This window comes from Manihot esculenta, chromosome 11, assembly GCF_001659605.2.
Source record: "Manihot esculenta cultivar AM560-2 chromosome 11, M.esculenta_v8, whole genome shotgun sequence".
Classification (NCBI taxonomy): Eukaryota; Viridiplantae; Streptophyta; class Magnoliopsida; order Malpighiales; family Euphorbiaceae; genus Manihot; species Manihot esculenta.
The window spans coordinates 10,091,835-10,102,572 of NC_035171.2; positions in this window are offsets into that span (position 1 = coordinate 10,091,835).

Consider the following 10,738-nt stretch of genomic DNA (forward strand, 5'->3'; position numbering starts at 1 on the left):
TGATCCAGGTATTGGCTAAATACTCTGTTCATGAGATCCATGAATGCTGCAGGGGCGTTTGTTAACCCGAACGGCATCACTAGGAACTCAAAATGCCCATATCTGGTCCTGAATGCTGTCTTTGGCACATCTTCATCTCTGATCCTCAGCTGATGATACCCAGATCTCAGATCTATTTTGGAGAAACAACCTGCTCCTGCTAGCTGGTCGAATAGATCATCGATCCTAGGCAACGGGTACTTGTTCTTGGTAGTAACCTTGTTCAATTGTCTATAGTCGATACAAAGTCTGAGGGATCCATCCTTCTTTTTCACGAACAACACTGGAGCACCCCAAGGTGAGGCACTCGGTCGGATGAAACCCTTGTCTACCAGCTCTTGCAACTGTTCTTTAAGCTCTTTCAGCTCTGCTGGCGCCATCCTGTAGGGAGGGATAGAGATCGGTCCGGTTCCTGGCATCAATTATATTTCGAACTCTATCTCCCTAGGAGGCGGTAAACCTGGCAGCTCGTCTGGGAAAACATCTAAGAACTCTCTAACCACAGGCACCGAGGCGGGCTCTCTGACATCTCTGTCCAGCTCTCTCACAGAAATATATGTAAAGGCATGTAATAGCTAGTAAGTCAGTATGAGATGGTTTGTGCTTTGCCTAGTGTTTGTTTATCCCTTGTATATGCATGTATCCTGTTTTCCGTTTCTTGATGAGAACTGTGTCAAACCAGACGTACTCAATGTTGTGTTTCGAAAACCCAGTGAAGGATAACTGTGAGGGAAGATAGGGTTTCATTCCCTTGACCCAAGACCAGTGCAGAGGGAAGACCAGGTTTGATTCCTGTGACTCTATGGTAGCCAAGGTTAACTTATGATATGCTGACCCTACAGAGTGGGTTCTATGTTTCAGAGCATAGTGCATGGAGGTTACTTGGTAAGTATCACTGGTTTAGCCCTGAGGGCTATTTCAGACTGAGATGTCTGATGTTTTAAAGGTTAAGTCTGGTAGTTTTTACAGAGAAAGAAAGTACAATGAGTAGTCGAGTTGGATCATGTATGGGATTTTACCAGGTACACAGAGTTCATAGCAGGCTTACTACGGGTCTAGGCGGCCTTATGCCGATCTGGATCCTAGTGCCGAGCACTTTGGGCCGTTACAGAGAGGTACCAGTTTCTGGGGTGTTACAGATGGTATCAGAGCATAGGTTCCTCAAAAGTACGGTGTGTGAGCATGTTTGTTCAAGGATGAGAGATCCCACATCGGAAAGAGGTTGCTTCAGTCATAGCAAGGCAAAGCACAATAAGTAAAATCATGTCCATTAGGTTGTTAAGTTTTGTTTTGCATGCTGATGTGAAATGCCATGATGGATGCTATGCATGTATATGTTCTATGTTCATGTGTCTTTCATATGAACTATATGTGTGCTAATGTTTGTCTATTTGTGTTTTGTGTTTTCAGAAGAGCTAAGATGAGTGGAATTAGTCCTCAGATTGATTCAGATCCGTCTGAAGGGTCTTTTGATGAAAGCAGGGAAGGAATGGATCTAGAAAGAGTATCTGGAGATAGGAAAGAGAGGGAAGTGGATGTGCAAAGAAGGGATATAGGTTTGCAGGTGAATATGGACAACGAATCTTTAGAGGATATGCAGGCCAAGGATGCCAGACTTTCAGTTATAGGGGAGAATGATCCCTCTACTTGGAGTACAGCTACCTCAAAAGGAGTGCAATGGGGGAGCACTAGTAAGTAAAAAGTCAGAGGCCTTAGAAGGTCAAAGCAAACGGAGTGGGATAGGACTAGTGTAACAGCCCGGAAACCGGTACCCTGCCGTAACGGCTCCAAACTGTTCGGCGCTAGGATCCAGATCGGCTTAAGGCCGCCGGGACCCGTAGCAAGCCAAACATACCTCCTATCGCCTGGTCAAATCCCATACATGAACAAAACTTTAACATAAAAACAGAAACATATGATGTATAAACCGAGCTTGTCCTGTATGCAACATAACTGGAAACATAAAGAAACCCCCTTTTCTAGAGCCCTCAAAACTCTAGCCGGGTCAACATAACATACATCAAGCTGGGATACATCCAAAGAACTAGAACCTAACCTGTGCATGCATCAAACCACAAACACAAGACCTCCACTAGGGTCCTCATCCGTTGCCCTAGCGTGGTACACAACACATGCCACAAGATTAGTTCAAACACAACTCAACAAAAGCCATAACATTAAAACATTACATACATCATGTACTACAAAGGGACTAACCAAGTCTTAGGGCCAAGCACATTTCTAATCCATAAACATAACTCTTACAAAAAGGATATCGAATCTTAATACATGTCCACACTAAAAGCGTACTAATCTATTACATAACCATAACCTTTACCCTTGACGTCCTCCTGGACTACTTCTAACCTGCAAAACTGGGGTTAGGGGAGAGGGGTGAGCTAAAAGCCCAGTGAGTAGAAACAAAGAAAACAATTCATTAATTACATGCTCTCATGAAATGCGTCATAACACAAAGGAATCACATAACCGTATCTTGTCCGTCTCGGGGCTCATGCAATTATCTACTCCCCACGGACCTGTTTCTGAGAGTTCTTTTTGCTAGCATCCTTTCCTCTCAAGGATCGGACATGACCTCAAAATTCCCTCTGTCGGTGCCCGGCTCCCCCAAAGGAGCTCACACAGGACTTTCACATACATGACAGGGTACCTAGTCCACAGAGAGCGCACAGGGACTTTCCTATATGTACTTGTCCGGCTCTCAAAGGACTTACCCAAGACTCAATGACAGAAGTGGGCTATTGAAGTCGCCTTGGTCCAAACCTCCTGAATCAACATCAAATAATGCAATGCGCCATATTCGTGAAACTAGTGCAATCAACCCTATTACATATAAACATGATGCATGAACATGCTTTAGGCATTTGATTTTGTATATAAAAGATTAAGTTTAGTTCTACTCACCTCTGTAGCCGACGCTGACTGACTCGGCAACAGCTACCACTGATGGCCTCCTCGGTCCCTCGGGTCCGATCCTACACAGGTGGACTCGAATGAGGTGCCAACACACTCTAAACAACTCATAAACAACTCCCCAAAAACCCTCTAAAACATCACATAAACATGCATAGAAAACAACCAAGAAATGGCTGGACAGGGCACTTTCGGCGGCACCTTCGGTGGCCGAACCCTTCCTCCAGAGACGAAACTCGGGCACTTTCGGCGGCACCTTCGGCGGCCGAAAGTCCCACTCCAGAGACGAAAGTCAGGCACTTTCGGCAGCCGAACCCTTCCTTCGGCGGCCGAAAGTCTGCTTTCAAGCCAAAACTCAACTTTAGGGGGCAAGGTTAGGCGGCCAATCCATGCATCCAAAGGAAGGTTCGGCGGCCGAAACCACCTTTGGCGGCCGAACCTGAGTTCTTCCCAGAAGGGCAGAACTCAGCTCCACATGCATTCAAGCCTCCCAAACCTTCCAAACACCCCAAAACAAGCACCCAACCTTACCAAAACATGCATAAACCTTAACCATGCACAAAGGAGCTTAACAACTAGATTAAACTCCAAAAACAACATCAAAACATACATAGATAGCTTATGACCCATATAGGCCAAAACCATCAAAACAACCCATAATCTCACATACTCTCTCCCCATCATGCATACTCGCTCCCACAAGCATAAATTAGCTTAAAACTTCTTCATAACATCACATAAACATACATGTGCATAAAAACCCACATAAAGCCTAACATGCACATCTACCCATACTCAACCATTAAAACCTTCATAAAACTTTATAAAAACACTAGGGAAGCAAAGATCTACACTTACCTCTTGAAGATCGAGGGTGGTGTGATCTCTAACTCGGAGGTGTGGAGAATCCAAGCTCCAAAAGCTCCAAGCTCTCCAAACCTTGCTCCAAGCTTGAAAACTCTTCAAAATAACCATGGAACTCATGAAAACACGAAGGAGATGAAGAAAGAACATGAAAACGGCCAAGGGAGGACAAAAACTCACCTGAGCTCGAGAATGGGGAGAAAACTCGCCCATTTTCGATCTGAGGGCCTTTTATAGGCGGCCAGCTAAACCTCCTTCGGCGGCCTAACGTGCCCCCTAAACTCATGCATGTTCGGCGGCCGAACTTGACTTTCGGCGGCCGAACTTTGGCTTGTTCAAACAAGACTTTCGGAGGCCAAAGGCGCTCCCGAAGCCTTTCCATGTTCGGCGGCCGAACTTCACTTTCGGCAGCCGAACCTGGCAAATGCCTCCTTGGTCTTTTCTTTTCAAAACTCAATTCATTTTCATTTAAAACCATGAAATCAGTAAAAAAAAACATTTTAGAAAACACATTTTACCCCTCTAGACGCCTCTGGCATCTTCAAAAATTCTAGATTCCAACGGAGATTCCGCCGGAAGGTAGGGATTCCGATGCCGGAATCTAACCGGGTATTACAACTAGGAAGGGTAGGTTGTGGAAGCATTTGAGAGAAGGGTGTGGGAGGTGTGGAAGGTTGCATAAGGGAGTCTGTCGTGTAGGGATAACAGGATGTTATAGGTGTGGTCAGGAAGGACATATGATACGTGAGTGTCCTGTTGCGCCTTGGATAGTTCAGTCCCAGCGGACATTTTCTGGTAGAACTGTTCAGCAGGAGGCAACCACATTTGACACAGAGGTGCCAGGTATGCTTGTGTTTTTGGGTCGTCTGTTGTCTATATGTTGTGAGATTCATAGAGGAACACCGAATTATAGGAATGTTGAGGAAAGTGAATAGCTAAGAGATTAGTGAACTAAAGAAAAGGTAAAGAGAGAATTGCTATGAAATGTGGTAACCTTGGGTTGTTACGTGTAGTTATAGTACGAATGATCATAAGAGAAGATAGTTTAAAATAAACGAAAGAGAAAAGAAGAAAGACGAAGGTTAGAACGAGAATAGAGTTAGTCTGGGAATAGGTGGTCTTTGAGGCAGAGAAAAGTGCCAGGCTTTTCTTTTGTAGATTCCCGTGGGAAGTTCCGTTAACTTTGGCTTGGATCTTCACCCTGATTCTATAGGAGGCTATCACATTGAACACGGTGACGTCAGGTACGGTCACTGGAAGTGTTTGGATGTGTATGCTATTTGGTTTGGACCCTAGTGTTTCGCTTTCCTTTCTGCTTGTGAGCCTTAACTAGGGTGGGTTTGATGACTTCTGGGCTTAGAGAGTTTTCTTTGGGTTAGTAGACCCGAGTGTGATCCATCTGTGGCAGAGTCAGTCTGTCGGTTCAGTTCAGAGCATGTGAGAGTAGTGGATGCAATCCAGCTGACTTTATGGTTCTAGAGTTGACTAGTGATGTCAATCTAGGGCGGATTGGCTAGCTACTCATGGTACTACCTGAGTCTGCATAGACAAGGTAGGAAAGTTCAGAGTATAGAGCCTAGAATGGATCAGAGTGAGTCCTGAGAGAGGACAGAGTATAGGGATGCCTAGAAGTTGGTGTCAGCCCCGTAAGCTCATAGTTTTTCAGGAAAGGTTGCTAGGGGGTTTTCGCTCTTGTGAGCAAGGTTTGCAGTCAGGTCAGGGAATCAGCCTCAGTGCCAATGTTCGTATTGACTAGATGTTTCCAGTATGGAGGCTTGGTAGCTAAGGGGTTTTATCTGACTTAGTACCTCACCCTGGAATGGTCCAGAGTTGTGATGGGAAACGAAGGATGACTTCTTGAGCTGTTATAGTACCGGTCAATGGTGACGAAGTATGTCTAGTTAGGAGTGATCTAGAAAGAACAGTGACGAAGGATCGATTGTGGTTTTCCTAGGTAAACCTAGATTTGCGTATTATCTGTTGAGAGGTAGAATGTGAAAGTTAGAAAAGAGATTAGAGGAAAAAGGATAAAGAGAAAAAGGAGTCAGGATCAGAGTAGCGCAGCAGAAGCTGTAAAGTTCAGGCATAGATTTCGTTATTGATTGTTTACTTGTTTGTTTTTAACATTCGAGGACGAATGTTTTTAAAGGGGGGAAGATTGTAATACCCGGCTAGCTCAGGCATCGGAATTCTTACCGTCCGATGGAATTCGAGGATGTCAGTGTTGTTCGAAGGGTAAGAGAATGATTTCTAAACTGTTTACAGTATTTAATGTGTTTTGAATGAGTTTTGGAGTCAGTTTTGAAGAGAAAAGACTATGGGGACTTTTGCCATGTTCGGCCGCCGAAGGTAATGGTCGGCCGCCGAAAGGATGCAAGTTTCGGCTCTGGACAGGGCATTCGGCCGCCGAACCTGCTGCCGAATGTGTTCTGTCTAGCCTTTCTTTTGCATGCTTTATGTGCTTGTTCTACGAGCTTGTTAAGGGGTTTTGGGAAGTTGGTTAAGAGTTGTTAAAAGTCTGTTTGACACCTCATTTGAGTCCATTTGTATAGGATTGGACCCGAGAGATCGAGGAGGTCACCAGTGTTAGTGGTTGCAGCGTCAGGTCAGTTTTCTGCTAGAGGAGCAGAGGTGAGTAGAACTAAATTTAATCTTTTATACTGAGACAACAAATTGCTTTTAGTATAATTCATGCATCATGGATGCCATGCTATGTATTAGGGTGATTGCATTAGAATCACGAATATGGTGCATTGCATTATATCCTGTTAATGGGGATTGGACCAAGGCGACATCAATAGCCCGTCGAGGGAGTTTTGAGGTCATGTCTAATCCAAGATGTGGAATGTTTGTGTTGTGACGCATTTCATGAAAGTGTGTAGTTAATGAACTGTTTTCAGTGTTTCTACTCACTGGGCTTTAGAGGCTCATCCCTTTCCCTTACTCCCAGTTTTGCAGGTTCAGTATAGCAGGGAAAGGCAGCAACAGCAGAGTGTTGATTAGAAGACTGCATGTGTCATAGAATAGTATGGACATGATGTAAATTACAGAAATATATGTAAAGGCATGTAATAGCTAGTAAGTCAGTATGAGATGGTTTGTGCTTTGCCTAGTGTTTGTTTATCCCTTGTATATGCATGTATCCTGTTTTCCGTTTCTTGATGAGAACTGTGTCAAACCAGACGTACTCAATGTTGTGTTTCGAAAACCCAGTGAAGGATAACTGTGAGGGAAGATAGGGTTTCATTCCCTTGACCCAAGACCAGTGCAGAGGGAAGACCAGGTTTGATTCCTGTGACTCTATGGTAGCCAAGGTTAACTTATGATATGCTGACCCTACAGAGTGGGTTCTATGTTTCAGAGCATAGTGCATGGAGGTTACTTGGTAAGTATCACTGGTTTAGCCCTGAGGGCTATTTCAGACTGAGATGTCTGATGTTTTAAAGGTTAAGTCTGGTAGTTTTTACAGAGAAAGAAAGTACAATGAGTAGTCGAGTTGGATCATGTATGGGATTTTACCAGGTACACAGAGTTCATAGCAGGTTTACTACGGGTCTAGGCGGCCTTATGTCGATCTGGATCCTAGTGCCGAGCACTTTGGGCCGTTACAGAGAGGTACCGGTTTCCGGGGTGTTACAGTTCGGGCAAACAAGCTTCTACCTTCTTTTCCTCTGCTGGTTTTTCGGGTGAACAGTGTTCTGCCTTTGTTGTTTGCCCAACTGATCTGGGCAAACTGAGTTCTTCTTGCTGGAGTGATTTGGGCAGTCTGCCATTAGTCTCATCTGGTTGCTGAACCTGTTTGGGCAAACAGGGGCTTGCCTGTTCTGCCTTTGCTGGCTGTTTGGGCAGACAACAGTCTGCCTGTTCTGCCTTCTGTCTGCTTGTTTGCCCAGGCTGTTTGGGCAAACAACAATCTGTCCTCTGCATGCAGTAGTTCATTGCTGTCCGTTTCAGCTCTACTTGGCTTCTTTCATCTTTTTGGCTGTCCTCCCTACAAAAATCATCGGTTAGCATATCATTTTGATTTATATCAAAAATTTCTTGGCTCAAATAATCAATGATGTCTAAACTATCAACATGTTTTGATTCAATTGGGGCACTTTCAGAAGTTGCTGGTTCAGCAAGTGCAACCACTTCTAGTTCAGTTGTGTTAATTGCTGAGGTTGCTGGTGTTTGAACAGCAACATGGGATGCAATGGTGGCAGATTCAGCACTTGCTGATTTTTAGACAGCAGGTTCAGCAATTGCTGGTGTAATTGTGGAAGTTTCAGCAGGTGGACAGCAGTTGCTGTCTCTATCTTCAGCAGCTTGGTCAGCAACAAAGTCTAAATGTTTTACAGCAGGTGCTGCAATATTCTCAGCGGTAGCAGTATGTATTGCTGTTTCTTGGATGGCAGGAGCTTCAACAAGTATTGTTTGGACAGCGGCTGGTTCAACAATTTTGCAGCTAGATTCAGCAGGTATAACAGCAAGCACTGCAGTGTTTTATGCATCAAATAAAGTAGCAGATGAAGCAAATTCAGCAGCTGGTTCAGTTTCAAGAGCAGTGGTGATTTGTGCAGCAGATTCAGTTTCTGTTTCTTGGGAACTTTCATCATCGTCCCATACATCTTGAAGATCTTCCTCTCTTCTTAATATGTGCGCGTTCACTGAGTTGACCGCTTGATCCACTTGCTGTTGGAGTTTTTGCCCAGAAATTTCCAACCTCCTCACCATCTCTTCAAGTTCCATATAGGAGTTTTGAGGTGTTGCTTGGGCTTGATAGTTTTGGTAGTAGTTAGCCCTTGCATAGTCATAATTCGGGTGGTCCCTCCAACATGGATTGTAGGTATCAAGGTAGGGATCATGTCTTGGCTGGCTATTGAATCCTCCAAAGGCATGTACTTGCTGGTAATCCTCATAAAGTGTAGGACATTGATCAGTTGGGTGTCCTACATATGCGCAAATCCCACATGGCCGAGACTGCTGAAGTTGTTGAGCTTGACCTATGACATAACTTCTCACAACAGAGGTTAGTTCAGAAAGTCGAGCAGTGAGAATAGATGTACTTACCTCATCCATGAATCAGTTTCTTGAGTCTAGATCTGATCATGAAAGAAAAAAAATAAGTTAAATCAATTCCCCAGCAACGGCGCCAATTTTTGATTCACGGTTGTCGAGGCCGGTCAAAAATAACCTTTTTGGTTATCAACAATTTTACAACTGTAGATAGTGGCAAAAGGATCGTATCCACAGGGAATCGATACTTACTTATTTTTCTTGTCAAGACCAAGTAAATAAACTAACAATAAAATAAAAAGGGGGTTTTGAGGTTGTTGAGTTAAGCTAAAATTGAAAGCAAGCTAGTAAAGCAAATAATAAAGTAAAGAGAAATCAATAATGAGAAAAGCCTAGTTGAAGAATTGAATTCACTTTAGTTGTTGGAATTGATCATTGACACAAAGGTTCTTTCATTAGATTCAATAAATTAGTTATGGAGGTGGAAGACACTTCTCACCAACCAAATCCCTCCTTAAGCTTAGATTAATTAGGGAACGTCCTCTAATTAATCACTAATCAACAAGTTGCCAAGGAACGTCCTTGGGCCATAGGCAACAAACAACTGTCAATTGCATTAAGAAATAGAGAGACCTAATTCTAGCTACCCAAACGCATGGAGATATTGCTAGATTATGCAATTCCTTGGTTTTTACACCAAGTGTTCTTGTGTGTGAATAATTCCAGCAATTACGGACTAAAAATTATCCAAACTAACAAATAATTACTTTGCAATCAAGAATCAAGTGGCCAATTTGATCAAAACAACAAAGCAACAATGAATTAAGCACAAAATTGCATAAATACTGATTAATAAAAGAATAACATAAAGGTTCAGATCTCCCAATCCATAAACAACCAAAGTTTCACCTTATTCTTCAACTAGAAAAAGGGTTTCAGCCACTCATGGCTGAAACTAAAACAAAAATAAAGAAAGAAAGCAAGAAAAGAAAGAAAGAAGGGGCTGGCGCAAGGGCGCAGCCACTGGAGTACTTCTGCCGCAGGTGTGGTGATCCAAAGATGATCCAAGGATGATTGATCTGCTGGTTTGCATGCCCTTTTATAGCTGAAGAGGCTGCCCTAGGGTTTCCTTGTTGAGTTGGGACCCCTTTTCCCAATTGGAGTTGAATTCTTGGAAGATAATTGTATTTTGATGAGATTTGTCTTCCTAAATATGTGGGATTGAGTGCTGAGGTGTCTCTAGGGTTTGCTGAGCTGTCCACACGTGTTTGGGAGGAAAAACACTTCTTGAGCATTTGAATTTTGATTTTCCCGCAATTTACTGTCTGCTGTTTGCCCGGGTTGTTTGGGCAAACAGCTCGGGCAAACAGTCTGGTTTTCCAGTTGTCTGTGCTCTGCTTTTGCCCTGCTGGTCTGTTTGCCCAGTCTGTTTGGGCAAACAGTCTGGTCAAACAGCAGATTGTTCCTCTTCCATTTCAGCTTCAACTTTGGTTTGGGCAAACAATTTGGGCAAACCATGCTTGTGCAATTTTGCTCTCTTTTGGGCAGATTTAAGGCCATTTTTGCCAAATTACCATTTTACTCCATTTTCTGCAAAATAAGGTTAAAACCACAAAATTAGGTAGAAAATGTGTAAATTAACATAAATATTAATATGGAAAATGGGTCTAAATTTGGCTCTATCATATATCCTTGCCCTTGCCCACATTTCTGTGCCCCAAAGGAACTACCCACTGGTTGTGCTACTGAACTCTGACTAAACTGTGGTCGAGTAACCTATTGCTCTGTATTGACAAAAGAACCTCTACCACTACCACTGTATTCAGTTTTGGACTGAAATGAACTGCTCCCTCTCTTAACTGGTCTCTCTCTGAACCCCTATGAACCCTGCATATGCTTTTTACTC